Source organism: Anguilla rostrata, chromosome 11 (assembly GCF_018555375.3).
Source record: "Anguilla rostrata isolate EN2019 chromosome 11, ASM1855537v3, whole genome shotgun sequence".
In the NCBI taxonomy this organism is placed as follows: Eukaryota; Metazoa; Chordata; class Actinopteri; order Anguilliformes; family Anguillidae; genus Anguilla; species Anguilla rostrata.
The window spans coordinates 40,815,437-40,831,023 of NC_057943.1; the positions used below are offsets into that span (position 1 = coordinate 40,815,437).

Below are 15,587 nucleotides of genomic sequence, written 5' to 3' on the forward strand. Positions count from 1 at the left end.
ATTTTTATTTGCTTTTTTAAAAAATCCCTGCCTCCGCGCGTTCTCGCCATATTGAATTTGACCAGAAGGAAGAGGAAGGGGGGATGAGATTGAGGAGGGGGGTGGGGGGCAGTGGGACAGGGGGGGTCCTTGGCAAAAGGCACAAGAAATCATGTAAGTACACCGCTCTTTGAGTTTATTTTTCTGTTTGTGTCTTACCATTCGTCTCTGCTTTCCGATGTAGAGAGAGCGCTCGTAGAGCGTAAGTTACATTGAGTTTACTTTGGTATTTTTTTAGAAGGTCTGTCACCTAGCCGCGTGGTGAATTATATTAAGCCCTCAGGGGTGAAGGGTGTGTGTGTGCGTGTATGTGTGTGTGTGGGGGGGGGGGGGGGGGTGGGGTTTGGGGTTTGTGTCGATAGGATTGTCGGAGGCTGCCTTCCTCCCTAAATGCCGTTCCATCGCAGAATAGCGAGCGGGCGAAAGTAAGCGACCTGACGCACGGACATCGGCGTTTCAGAGGGGACGGGACGCCTCCGCTTCACGGCTGCGTGCCGTCTGCGCCAACTCCTCGCTTTTCACTCTCTCTCTCTCTCTCTCTTTCACTCCCTCTCTCTCTCTCTCTCTCTCTCACTCTCTCTCTCTCCCTGCCTCATGCTCTCTGTCCTGCTCTTTCACTCCCTCTCTCTCTCTCTCTTTCTCTCGCTCTCTCTCTCTCTCGTCCTCTCCCACTTGGCAGCGGTGCCGAAGTGGGCAGGGATAAAGGAGAGAGAGCCGTTTGCAGGGCAGAGCCGAGGCCGTGGAGCTGTCCGGCTGTGGAGCCACAGCCCCTTTGCTGGAGCGCGTTTGGTTTCGCGATCGCGCCCCTCGCTCTTTCTCTCGCGCTGCTGACTAACGGCAGCACACGCGCGTGCGACTCCGCCGCCGCCGCCGCCGCCATCGGCCCCGCGCCCCCAAAAACGGGCTCCAGGTATTCCAGACCTTTCCGTCCTTTTTTTCCTTCCCCTCTTCTTCCCCTCGACCTCGCCGTTCTCCTCCTCCTTCTCCTCTTCCTCCGTCTCTTCCTCTCTCCCGCGTCCTCGCCTTCCGCCCGCAAACGTGTCTGCCATGCTGAAATCTCCGCCATTTCTGTCCAGGGGACAGAGAGGAAAAAAAAGGGAGAGAAACTTTTTTCAGGGAGGCTGGAGAGACAAGGACGCTCGACGCAGATCAATAGATAGGTCTACCTTTGCTTTACTATGAAATTGCAGGATAAATATATTACTTATCAGTGTCATATATTTTTAAGTGATAGGTATGTACAAGGAGTCTTTACCACAGCATTTACCACAGCACTGTAGTTGTTTTCGCCGCGTGTATCGCGATTAAGAGGTGAAGCGGCCACGGCCGCCGCTGAGGAGAGAGAACGCGGCGCGTTTGCGTTCTGGCTGCCGCCCGTCTGCCTTCGCTCGAGAGCAGCATCGCCAGGCTCGCGCACGCACACGTCGAGAGAGACGGCCTGAGCCTAGCCTAGCCTAGCCTAGCCTAGCCTAGCCTAGCCCCAAATCCACTGCCTGTGAACAGTGTAGAGAGAGCTTATGAGAGAGCAACCCCAGAGCAGGATACTCAGGGGGAAGAAAGGGCACCAATTTCTTGTGAGTAACGCAGAGGGAGTATTATTATGTGTTAACTCACAGTCTAACGTGTCTAGCTGAGTGTCCCTCGTGTTTCTACAGCACCACCCGAGCTTTTTGTCAGCAGAGTCCCCCTCGTCGCTCTAATACGCTCCTCTGTTTGTCTTTGACAGTGTCTTTATGGCCATTAACGGTCTTATAAAGCAGCCGCTGGCTGTTAAATGACCGAATGACCGAAAGCACAAACAGCGTAGACCCCGGGGCCTGTGGAACGAACGTGAGCGTATTCCTCATAAACGCCTAGCGCTGCGCTACAACTCGAGATAGCACTCTCGCCAGGCCGCCAACAAGAAAGACCACATTTACAGCGCATACCACACATACAAGCGCATGCCGTATTCACTGCATTAGGTGCAAATCACAAACACACACAAAATATGCACTGGTGAATTATAGCGGTGGGGAAAAAAAACATCCAAGATGCATTCTTTTATTTCTTATGGCTCAAAAGTACCAAATTGCTTAAAGCTTGTTTTCTGAAAGAATATGAAAGATTTGAATATGCAAAAAGAATGTCATCACTGATATTCTTAAAAAAAGGTAAAAAATAGTCATTCGACTGTATTGTTTCTTCAGAAGTATGTTTCGCTGATGTAAGTATAAACAATGCTACTGTACTTATATCTGCAAGAGAGCGATCAGGAAACAAACATTGTTTTATAAACTGACTGTGCTGTAAAATCCTAGGGTCTACACAACAGTACTTTGGTATATTGAAAGGAAGCTAATACTTCTAGCAACATTTTTGTTTGCTGAGGTGACTCAGAAGAATACAAGGCAATAAAACGATCACAAACGGTCTATTCAATAGGTAATATTCAATATCTGATAACAAGATTGTATCATATCGTATATTGTGTACTATAAAATTGAATATTTAATTTTTTCTGAGCTGAATTACCATGTTAAAATAATGGTACTAGATTCGGCGTACAAGATGGCGGTTCTGTGCCACGTGTTTGTGTTCTTGTGAGGCAAGATGCATTCCTTCAGCTCAGTCTTCATTTTATCACGCTTATGTTCGAGCAACTCTTATTCATACAAAAATTTAAGAAATGCTATAATTATTTAATAATTTATCATAGGCTGAAGTATCCATAAATGTCCATGATTATTTCAGCATATATATATATATACACACACACACACACACACACATATATATATATATATATATATATATGCATATATATGCGTACATGTGACTATATCTTGGCATTTTCATTTGTATATCGAGTGTACTGTACATATGCTTTGGCAGACTGATAAAGAGAGACAGCAAGAGAGAGAGAGAGAGAATGGTTGTTCCTTCCCCTTTTATCCTCAGACGAACTTATCATATTGCTTCTTTTTTTTTTTTTCAAACCAGCTTGCTCCACTTCCTGCTTTTACAGCGTTTCTGACAATTAGGCCTTGTCTTGCTCCACCAGCCACAATAACATGGAACTTATCAGGAACAAAGTCTTCCTGCTCTATCCAGCTGAGGCAGACTTTTTAAACACTTCTCTGTCACTGGTCCGCCATCTTCTTTGACTGGTAAAGTAAGACAAGTCTTGTCGTTTGTTGTTTTTTATTAGTAACATTTTACCACTGTCATTGTATGATGACGCTGTGCGATGAAAAATCTATTTTTAAAAATGTATTGGTAGTATAATGTGGTAAAATAAAGGTAGCATACATGTTTTCATTTTTCGTGTTGAATACTCGGTTTAGAAAAACTGAGACTTCAGATCGATTTTAAACTAGATAGCATGGTGTAGTTTTTTCATCTGAGAAGGGTGAATATGACTAGGGTAGCCACTGGTGTACATAAACCCTACATAGTTACAATCGATGACGAATTGCTAGATTAGACCCTGACCATTTGTAAAATTCAATTTAATGATCATTTTCCAAAATTCTTTCTTATGTATTTTCCAGTGTCACACAAATTAAATGCGTTTTCATGTAGTTATGAATTAAGTGTTTGGAGATCTGGATAAGCCTTCACATAGTAATTTATTTTTTAAAGCACCTAACTCCAAACTTTACAACTCTTTAAAGTATCTTTACAGAATTGTTGATCATAATGATCATCCCAATATTTAAACAGAGTATGACTTAAGACGCTGACTGCTAGTTCAGGCTAGTGCTCTTCTAGGGTAGGAGTGAAGGTACCATTGCTTTTTTGCTATAATAATAATAATAATAATAATAATAATAATAAGGTTTAATATTTTTGTGTGGCCATTTAGGTGACTAAACTAGTAAATACAGACCTGACTTTCAGTGCATTTTAACTTAAAATCCAAATAGCCATTGTGTTGCTGTACAGAGGTACATGTATTAGGCTGTACATTGTGATTAATTTGCTATAGGTTTGGTGTGATATTTTGGAGAAAGGCCTTTCTGGGACTGCTTTTCCTTAGTCTTCATTTTTTATCAGCTGAAACCTTAAATGCAGTGCGTAGCTTGTTTTAAATGCCTAAACTACAGACAGAGCGAATGCCACAATACCAAACCCCCTCCTTCTTGCACAGTAAAATGTCCAGTGTTAATTCAAGTCAACATTTGGTCCCACTTCAGTCCAAATGATATTTGTTAGAGTTGAATTAACACTGTTAGAGTTGAATTAACAGTGGACATATTACTGTGTGGTGAGTACATCCCTCCCTGCGCTCAGAAAGAGATGTATGTCTCCACCTGCAAAGACGTACTTTTCCAAAACAGCTCCTTACATTCATATGTGGTTTTAGCCTCATGCTAATTAAAACTATGCCACTTCCTTTACATTCCACACATTAAAAAAGCCAGATGAGAAGTGAGCTAGCTGCTGGAAACACAAACTCCAAATTACTTGGGAAAATGCGGATTTACTGTTTCTACCACATTACCCGTCATTCCAACTTTTTTTTTTTTTTTTTTTAATTTGTGGATTTAATTCAGGTTATGACTATATCCTTTCAGGTTGTGTGTCCCTGACTGAAAAAGTGTGGGATTCTCACATTGATAAAGAGAAACAGAGAAATAAACATATCAAAAAAAATATTTCAATTGTTGTTTTACCAACTTAAAAATAATATACAAGGAGACCTAACAGTGATCCAATAGAATCATATCTGAGAAACTACAGGGAGGTGTGATTTTTCAAAAGGCCAAACTATTGCTTTGATCTGAATTATAATTTATGATTATATCAACTTTTTTGGATAATACCTTAACACATATGCTACTAATACTGAATAAGACGTTAACAACAATGTTGTTAACAATTGTTAGCAGCTTTTCTCTCTGATACCATTTATATCATTTTAAATGGAATGTAATGTACAGAGATAGAACATGAATTGGACAGTGTGAAACACTTGTTTGACAAAGTCTGTGGAAACATGGCTGGGTTAAATTCCTTAAAGCAAAAATGCTAAACAACCAGGTCAGATGTTTGGATTTGCTGATTTACTGTGTTTCTTCATAAACAAGCCAGGGCCATCGACATGACCGCAAAGAAGACGAGCCTAACTAAGACCCAGGGGAACGCCGGTTGAAGTCAAACAAGGTCAATGCTAGACTTCCTGCTTCTGGCCCGCTATTTTTGCTAGCGGGGCGTTCTCGGGTTTACCCGATGACAGCACAATATCTTTCAGGCAGTAAGAGCAGAAAACAACAACAAGAACGGTGGAAATACTAAACAAGCTTTGAAGTCTTCAAAGCTGGGGGTAGTAGCATTAGATAGCAGCTGCAACCGACTTTTTATACATAATCATTGATTAGAAAGAGGCACGAAAACAGAGGCTGGAGACCCAGCCAATCAGGAATAAGCACAGAAGGAAGGACATGGCAGCGCAGGAGTCACATGACTGGAGGGCAAAGGCAGACATTTTCTGGCAGCCACACATAGCTGGAGTGTGGGTGAACAGGCCATATATTAGCAAAATGAAGTAAGGATAATTATTTTGATAATACACAATTCTTCTTAATTTAAGGGCATGCTAAAATATTTTTTCAGGAAACACAATGTTGTTTATAGAGAATGTGTGCTGTGGGTAAACTGAAGTGGCTCAAAAAATCAAAAAGTGACATAATACAAATTAAATCATATAAAATTGTAGTAAGCATATAGTAAACATAAAAAGCTTTTAAAATAATAGTTAAATGTATTTTTGTGTAAGTACACGGACTCAATTATTACCTTAATTTTAATTTAAATACTTTATTTTTCAGATGCATGACTGAGTAAAAATGATTAAACTGCTTTTTATTAAAGATAAAATGTCAAAAAAGATCATTTTGTGCTGTATCAACAGTGAGTTAAAATTGTTCTGTGGAAATATGGTGCTGCTTCTTTGGATTAAGCTTTGTTGCTGTTTAGTGCCAATGCAAATACCAAATCTGGACGGACATTCCGAAGCTAACCTATAATACCATTAAGTCAAAACCATTGAAACAGCACATGTGACATTGTCCAGATGGAATATAAGCTGCTTTGAGACTGCGTTGCACATTTTAATTACAGTTTCAGCTATAATATATCACAGTTAAAAAGGGATAAGCAGAAAATCTCTCAAACAAACAAAAAAGCTCCCAATTGCCTGGCGAAACCACCATCACCACAATAAAGGTTATAGTTTAATAATGTTCTAGTTCATACGGCAGTGAGTAGTAATACATTTATTTGCTCAAAAGACTAAAATGAAACAACACTGAATGATAAAATAAGGTAGAACGCAGCTAATGTCAGATAATCAAGGCTAAATATTTAGCAAAAGATTTATCTCACATTCTCACACCAATTCTGTTATGAAATTAATCAAGTTTGCTCTTGATTATAGACAATATGTTTCAATAAGTACAGACAGTTTTTTAAATTTATTTTGAAATTCTTGGACATTTAGATTCACACATTTATTTCTGCAGATTCCGCATATTTTGGAACATTTTTTATCAGAGATCAGTGGTGTGAATGAGAAAGTTTCCATTCCTAAAAGAGGCAGGCGATTTTCTAATCATTTGTAAACAGTCATGCACAATAACAAGAAATTCGTTCCACCTTTTGAAACAATGAGGTATCCCCTTTTATTCTTCTAGATCAATGCTGAAGAACTAAACACTTTTCCGAGGATTGAGATCACAGAAAAAATTGAGCGAGTGGCAGTTTTATCATTATTGTACCAGAAACAAGGATTTCAAGCCTTCCCCAATTAAGAAAAAAAAAACAAAAAAACAAAAACGAAACAGTAATCAGAAATTCAAGTTAATTACGTAGACAAGGGGATGCCTGGCAGGACGAACAGTGTTTGGTGCAGATGGTAAGAAGAAGCGCCCCCGAACCTCCCCCCTCCCCCTTCCGCCAGTGCATTTTGAATAACAGCAAAAGAAATATACACTCCTTCGGGAATGCAGAGGGGAGAGGAAATGCCAAAATGCTGCCAATCATTCGCAGGACTGATAAATTACACTCCCTGGAATGGGGAGGTTCTTTCTCTGTTATAATCTCAGGCAGTCGAAGGATGTTTGTATCAGACCTCTGCTTCATTTTGGGTCGCTGTCGAATCAAGGAAAGCTTAATAGGGAAAGTCCCCCCCCCAAATTAAGCAACGACAAAAGCGTTGTCTAAGATTCCATTTTTAAAAAATGACAGGCTTTTTCACTCTCCTGCTGCCAACCTCACCCACCCACCCCCACCCCCAAAAGCCCACCCCCCCCCCCCCCGCCTTTCTGTGCCCACCTCGCCACGCACTCCCCCAGTACCACCTCCTCTTTTCCCTTCATTGAAATTCAGCCTGGCACGCAGACGCTGCCCATTTCTTGGCATCGTGCTCTGGGAGGAGAAAAAAAAAAAAAACGGGAATCTCTACCAGTCGTCTCGGTCACAGTCGCCGTGGCTGTGCCCTTCTGCCAGCTGGGTTCCTGCGGACAAAAAAACCCTGCGTACCAATAGGTATTTCTGATGTATTTATTTCCAGTGATTGTCGGTCAGGCGTCCATGTTTGGCAGTTTAACAGTTTGGGGGATCTTTGGTAATGTATTTACTTTTTGAATTGGGTGGCAAGGAAAGCTGCCTGTGGCTGTATGCGGGGAGCAGACTGAGAGATGGCCTATTGTTCGTCTGATTTGTGATGCCTGTTTTTTCTCACGCTTTTCATTTCTGTTAAAGGAACAAAAAAAGTGCGAGAATTGTCTTTCAAAAATACCGTTTTACACAAAATGACGACTGCTGTTGAGACAAAGCTTAGGCTTGGCACGCTTGTGGGGTTGTGTAATGCTAAGAATTCAACATGGAAGCCATTTTCTTACTGATAAGATCAACTAGTTAAAATAGAGGCCTGGGTAGCATGTTCCGTGGCATGAGGTTGACCTCAAAGAGACCAGATGTAGAAACAAAAGTGACTTGGATGTTTTCTGTGTATTACTAGCATGGCTTTAAGTTCTTGGGCTGTTATTCTCTGTGCATGTTTCCTTAAATGGCTTTGTGTATAACCTCACATTCCCTTTTGAAATGATATTTTCAAGGGAGTCACTCATACGCCTTGGAATGAGTCCAAACAGAGGGCATTTGGCCAGATTGCTCACTGTGTAAAACTGCAATGTGACGTCCCTTTGCATGGCTGAGCCACCAATTAGACAATAGAGGTTTTGATGCACACCCACATTCAGTGTGTGTGGCTCCGATTAGCCGATTAAGAACAATCCTGCATTGAGCAATACGCAAAATGGAGGAGAAATTTTCCTAGCCATTTATATTTAACTATCTCAAAACACATTTAAAGACATGTTTCCATAGCTGTACATGTAAGCAAACTGCGGGTAGGAGGTGCTGGTAAGATGACCACAGAACTAAGGCCTGTAAATCTGAGTGTACCGTACACCAGTTGAGGACTCGTGTAAAAAAACAAAACAGATGCACAACATGACCACTGTGGCCTGGTCACTTGAGGACATGGGATTTGGCGGGATTTGCGCAAGAGCTTGAGAGAGTTCACGAGGGACACGGGACACGGGTGTGACCTCAGCTCACCCCCCCGTCCCAGCTCGGCACTGACTCACGCCGGCCCTGCCCCGGCCCTGCACTCGCACTGCTATTGTTAGGGACACGCGGCCCCTCGCTTAAAAAACGAAGCGACGGTCATCTCAGTCAGAGCAGAGCAGGAAAGGAAATCTGCCGAGAAAAACATTTCCTGTTATGCTGCCAGGTCAAAATGAACAGAGGTGGAAACAAATGGCGACGTGTTATGTATTGGGTGCTCTTGCCCTGATAAAGTGATTGCACATGACAGATGTGTAGCCTTGTACACATACTTGCATTTTCATACTTTGGTGCAATGAAGTTTAATGTCAGATTTTGTAAGTCACATGACTTAGAGCAGCTCATGATATTTTCACAATGCATGTACACACACAAGCACGCACAAACACACACACACACACGTATGCATGTACACACACAAGCATGCACACACACACACACACGCACACACCTGCACATGCATGTATGACACACACACACACACACGTATGCATGTACACACACAAGCATGCACACACACACACACACACGTGCACATGCATGCACGCACACACACACGTATGCATGTACACACACAAGCACGCACACACACACACATGCACACACGTGCACATGCATGCACACACACGCGCACACGTGCACATGCATGCACACACACACACACACACACACACACATATGCATGTACACACACAAGCATGCATGCACACATACAGGTGCGCACACACACATACACACACATATATTTATTTGACAAATTTGACAGTAGACATGAGATGAAATTAATATGAAATAGAATGCTATATTTAGATGAAAAAATTTTGTGTGTATATAATTTTTCATTTTCCTAATTCATATGCTGTTTAGAATTAAAATATTTAAAACATATTTAATAGGAAATTAATCTGATGGCACTGCTTGATAAAGAGCAGTTTCATTTTAAGGATCACCTGAAATTAGATGAAAATTATAGCTATTCAGTAATAACACACCAACTGGACATTTTTCTTTACCTGTTCAGACTGTGCTATTACACAATACAACTAGATCATTTGTTGAATATTTTCAATGTACTTGTAATTAGGGTTAATGAAACAATGGATAATCCTGCTTCTACTGGATTATTGTAATTCCATGCTAAAGTACAAATCAGTTTTTTTAACTGAGGGTATTCATATTTAAAAAAAAAATGTTTTTTTGAAGATATGGAATCAACTTTGCTTTTGGAAAAGAACTACGTGAAGTCTGTGTGATCAGCAATCATACGGACAATTTGTAAAAACCTTACGGTAAGGCAGACCTGGTTTGGAGATCTGAGGACAGACAGGCTGCTCTCTGCTTTTATCTGAAAATCATCCAACTGTCACATCTGCCAGGGCATATTTTTTTTCACGGGGAGAGAGGGACAGATGCAGAGAACTCCTCTAGTGGCTGAGTCAGTGAGCGAGGTGGCAAGCCCTCAGTGTCCACACGCCTCCAAATGCCAACAAAACACGGCATTCTGGGTAACGTTCCTCCGGAGCGGCGTGGCGTTGCATTGTGGCAGGAGGGAGTGCTGGATGAGACAGGCTTCTGTCCCAAGAACAGATCGCCACCAGCTTGTGATGGGGGCCTAACAGCTGCCAAATGGAATCCCATTCTACGTATAAGTACCCTTTCAGCAGTGCTGGTCCAGTTCAGGGTGGGCTTTGTTTAGCTCTCCACCACAGTTTTTGTGTCAGCAGCATCTGACGGTCCTCATTACAGAGCACTAAAGTCTTTTATTGACGACAAACGGCGAAATATAGTTTAAATTGGACAGGAGTGTGGTAATGAATGCAAATTTGGTTCTGTTTATATTAATTGTACAAACTGTGATTTGTTTAGCATTAATGAATGCGGGCAGCCTACCGTTAGTTTCAGAAAGAATATTTTGAGCAAAATTAGGGAATCATTATGCACAAAGAACATTACAGTCTTGATAAAAACTTAATCAGTGTTAATCTGTTTGAGCAAACAAGCAAACGTGTGGACACTGGAACAAATTAATCTCAAAAGCAATTCGTTTCCAAAAGCAGATTGGTGGTACCATAGTTTCTAAAAGCAGATTGGTGGTACCATAGTTTCTAAAAGCAGATTGGAGGTACCAAGAAAAAAATATAATTGATGTAACAGCAGTCTTGTTTGACTCTAATGTCTCTGGTTGTTATGACAGACCATGTCCTGTCCTGCCTGCACATTTTATTATTAAATGTATGTCTTTTCATCACATAGTGGCTACTGAGAGTGGTTTGGTTCCGTTCATCATCAAATAAATTCAACATCTCAATTAAAGCCCCCCAACCCCCCCTCCTCCCTCCCTCACCTCCCCACCACGTCCCATACCCTCCCCCTGCCCCAGCGTCTATTCACTCCGACCCCACCAAACATGGCCCGGCTCTAGCGGAGCCTAATTCTTTGCCAAAACATTTCAATCACTGTCTTCTGTGTTAATTAGGCCAAAAAGGAGTCCTGAATGTTAATGAGCGGGTCTGGTGCCTTTCAGAGGCTCTGCTTCTCATGCTCGATTATGCAAAGTGGGGTCTGCCCCTCCCACTCGCATCCTCGGGGGTGGGGCTGCTCACGGGCTCCCTGGTATTAACCCCCCCCCCACCCCCACCCCCCCCCCGCAGGACCTTGCTACACCCCCAACCCGCCCCCAACCCACCCCAAATCCCTCCGCAGTTCATCGCTCTACCATACGGGCATCCACCTTAAACCTCAAACCCACCTTGGGGAGGTTGGCTTGGCTCACACGGCTCAGCCATGATTTTCTCAATAGCGTGACTAACTGGAAAAAATGCATTATTGACTTCCAGAACCATAGTGGAGTACCTTTCTTTTTTTTACATTATGATACCATCTGAACTATATAGCTGGTTCAATTTGGAACACGCAGGCTTTTTCATCACCACCATTAAAATATATCGTAATTTCCTAATGGGTCAAAAAGGGAGCACGTATATCGGCTTCATGTCTGATCTTGACGTCAGCAAGAAATGTTTCATGAGCGTGTTTCGGCGGGGATTTGTTCGGTGAACGCGGGATGAACTCCAAACATCGGCGCTTCCTGAAATAGCCAAGTGAGAGTGCTTAACCTAAGGTGACATGTACAAGCAACAGGCTAAAATAGAAGCTCAAATAAGCCCTTGTGTATAGGCTATATTTTTCAGAGCGGTTCAGCGATGAGCATTGAGACACTGAGGACGGCTGTGTCTCAGTGAAATGTGGTCATCTCCAATGTCCATAATTAAGGGCCGTTGGCAAGATGTTTACGATATATTACAGAATCGTTTTTTATTTTGAGTGCCGGCTCCTGTCTTTCTTTTCCTCCAGCCACTTTGAGCAGCCTATGCACCTACGCGATACATAGGCTGCTCAAAGTAGCCAGAGGGGAAGTAATTGAATTTATGAAGCTTGTTTCTGGGGTGCGGGTTGATCGTTTTCATTCAGTATACAGCAGGCTACATTTACTCGTGTCGTTTCGGTAGATTTGTGATTTTCAACCCAGGTGACATCACCGAACTCTCCCAAGGTATTGTGCTGGCTTTAAAACACTGCTGGCATATTCATGGAAGCCACTAGAACAGTGTGTGAGGGAAGACTGCAGACCTGCTTTATACTGAGAGAGTTGTTTATTCACCCTGTGAATCATACAATACCTTTCACAATTTTATAACTTTGTGTCAAGGCCAAAATATTACATTCACCCTAAGAAATAAATCATAACCTGGGACATGGGAAAGCTTATGTTAACGGTGTTGGAGGAATGGTGTTATGAGTTATCGACATTTTAAACACATCTTGGGGGCTATAGTTTCATGACTTAATTTTTTAAATATTAAGAATGGTTTCTGTGAATCTGAATTTTGAAATGTATAAAGTATCCTTCATGACTAAAATGGTCTTTGCTTGCTTTGCTTGTGTAAAGAGAACATTTGCCTGATGCAACATGCACAAAATGGGCCTTTCCTTTGAGCCTGCTTTCAAAGTCAAAGTGTTTTTTGTTTCTTGTGTAAGAAATCCCAGTTTTACACTGAATATCACCCGCCCAGATTAGAACCTGGAGACGTCTACAGGCTTGCTGTACAGATGTTGTCACTTAAAGTGCTGAGTCTAGTACCCTAAAATGGCTGCAGCGTGGCCATTTTGTTTACCCCCCCCCCCTCACGTAGCAGAATCACAGCATTGTGCAGGCTTGGGAGGGCGGCTGGGGGAAGCCATGTTTAAATTCAGCTGTTTACTCCCGCTTGTTAAACAACAAGCTTCCGCAGGGTCGTCTAGTTGGAATGCGCCCAGTTTTTGGCAAAACGGGCTCCAGCTCCTGGCAAACAGTCGAGCGGCTTCTCTCTACCGCATGCCAACCTCTCTGGATGCCAGTGAGTTATGCTTTAGGCTTTCACAAATTAGCACTCTTACTGTGTCACGTCTCTGTGTGTTTGTGTGTTTATTTGCCTTTTTGAAAAGTATGCTTCTGTAAATAGTGCCATTGTTCCTTTGCCAGCTTCCTTCCGTGGGGACGATACACCTGTATTCTTCTCTCCTTTTTTCCGAGGCGTTTTTCTTCTCTCTCCTAGTGAGGTCTGTACTGACTGCCCAGGACCGAGTCATTTTCGGGGGTCAGTATCAGGCTATGATCACGCAGTTGCTAAGCGTTCACAGTCATCTTACGACTAGCAAAACAAACAGACAAAAAACAAACAAACAAACGACCAAATAAATTTCACCCTCCTGGACAATTCCGCGTCAAATAATTTTGTTGAAATGCCTTTTGTGGTCGCTATGGTAATGTGACCGTAGTATTGGGCACAGTCGTGTGAAAATTCTTCCACCTTTCCTGTGATGTGTGTGCCAGCTTTTAACCTTGCCTACATTCTATTACAATTGGTATTGCAGATGTACTACTGGTTCATATGCATGTGTGCTGTAATTATTATAAATTGTATCATGCACAGATATTGATTGTTAATGATATTAATTATATAGGGTATGGAGTAATGCAGTTTATCAGGTCTAATGTATTTTTTTTATTGAAATGGGACATTTGAATGGCTATGAGAGGGAAATCAAACACAGACTCCTCTGTGCTGTCATCTTCTGGTCTGTTTTAAAGAAACCTCTTCATTCTGCGAGGAGCTCTTTCTTTCGCTCTCACATACCTGTCCAGGAAGTGAAGTTCAGTTGAGAAGTTCCCATGAGTCATTGCAAACTGTAATCACACGGTCAGCACATGGTGTACGTGGAGTCTATGCTCGACTAACAGCAGACATCCCTCTCTCTCTCCCTCTCTTTCTCCTCAGAGTTCCTGTTCGTCTTCTCTCGAGCGATCGCGCAGTAGATGCTGTCCTTGGGGCTGAGGTAGTAGATTGGATAGTTGTGGGGTATGTGCCCTCCCTCTGAGATAACTATGCAATCTACTGTCTTTCCTAAGGAGACAGGCACATCTTCCGTCGGAAAGAGAGTTACCACACTGCCTGCGAGCGGAGAAATGAAAAGCCATTTCCTCCTGAATCCACTCCTTTCTGATATTACCCCACCTGCCCTCTAAACCCAGCCATCACAGCTTCAGCTTAAATATGGTCACGCAGCCCTTTATCCACTACAGGTACAAATATGTCTTGAATGCTAGACACACTGTCTTTGTTTTAAAAATGGTTGTATTTTTGACACACTGAATGAGTAATTCAGGGGGACAGTTGTTCAGCTGGTTAGCCCTGCAGTACGGGGTTCACAGTCCGTAGATAAGGGTGTGCATCCCTGCCGGAGGAGTCTGGCTGCGGCCTACAGGCCGGAGGCCTACCGTGCCCTTTCGAGGTGAGGTAGTAGGTTGTATAGTTTGTTGGGTGGGATCGCACCCTATTCAGGTGATAACTATACAGTCTATTGCCTTCCTCGAGAGGCACACTGACGACTGCCGAGAAACCAGGAAGCGGAAGAACACCTCAGGGCAAAGCACTGTTTCCCTGGGCGGGCTGTGCGCACGCGTCAAGGTCAAAAGTGGGAATTTCTTCTGGAACATTCTTTAGGTATTTTAACTACCACTGCGAGTAATGTTGCCTCACACAGGTAGCTTCAAGCTTGGGGGCTGAGGGGAATGAAATACTGTTGTTTTTTTGTTTTTTTTGATTGATGACAAATGGTCATAAATAAAAAATAAATAAAAATGGATTTCATAATCTATTGGATAGATTTGCCGTTTCTTAGAATTACATTTTGGGATACAATTTTACATTTACAATTTAATCATTTGCCATAGTCGTGTACCAAATGCAACTTACAAAATTGCATTTTTCATGGTAAGCAAACACCACTCGAGTTTAGAGAAGTTGTAATAAGTGCCACAGTCGATGTGCATGCCTCATGACCAAGGAAATATGTGTAGAGAAGGGCTCCTTTTTTGTTTGTCTTACATGAACAAGTGTAGCTTTACAAACCAGGTTATAGAAATAGGTCCTAGTTTACGTTTTCTGCTTGGAAATCATATTAATTAAGGAAAGTTCTAGTTATTTTAACATTTAACTATTTATTGTTCAAGAATTCTCTGAATGAGCATATTATTAAACCAGCTTTGTGAAGGTCATTGACATGGCAAGTGATTTGGATGTCATACCAAATACAAGGACATCATCTTAAATACCTATTCACTCTTTCCGGAAAAGGTAAATTTCATTTCAAACTTTAATTTGAGGTACCATTGGATGTTAATCTTAAAGGAGACCAAGGTATTTAAAAAAACATGATTTTGTGGAGTATCCACAAAAATATCCACGGAACTGTTGTATGTAATTTGATGTCTTATTTAACCATTGTATATAACTCTTGCATAATTCATTATATTTATTACATTATACATTGTAAAATACAAGGACGTCATGCTTAGGTTACTGAGCAAAAAAAGGTTTTTAAGAGCACAC

The 15,587-nt window shown here is 42.0% G+C and overlaps 1 long non-coding RNA gene across 1 annotated transcript; it reads left to right on the forward strand.

Moving 5' to 3' along the window:
* The first annotated feature begins 406 nt into the window (after positions 1–406).
* Positions 407–14,853, forward strand: LOC135234954 (uncharacterized). Its single transcript, XR_010324252.1, has 2 exons — positions 407–949; positions 13,974–14,853. It is a non-coding gene; the product is annotated as an uncharacterized LOC135234954 (long non-coding RNA).
* Positions 14,854–15,587: the final 734 nt, after the last annotated feature.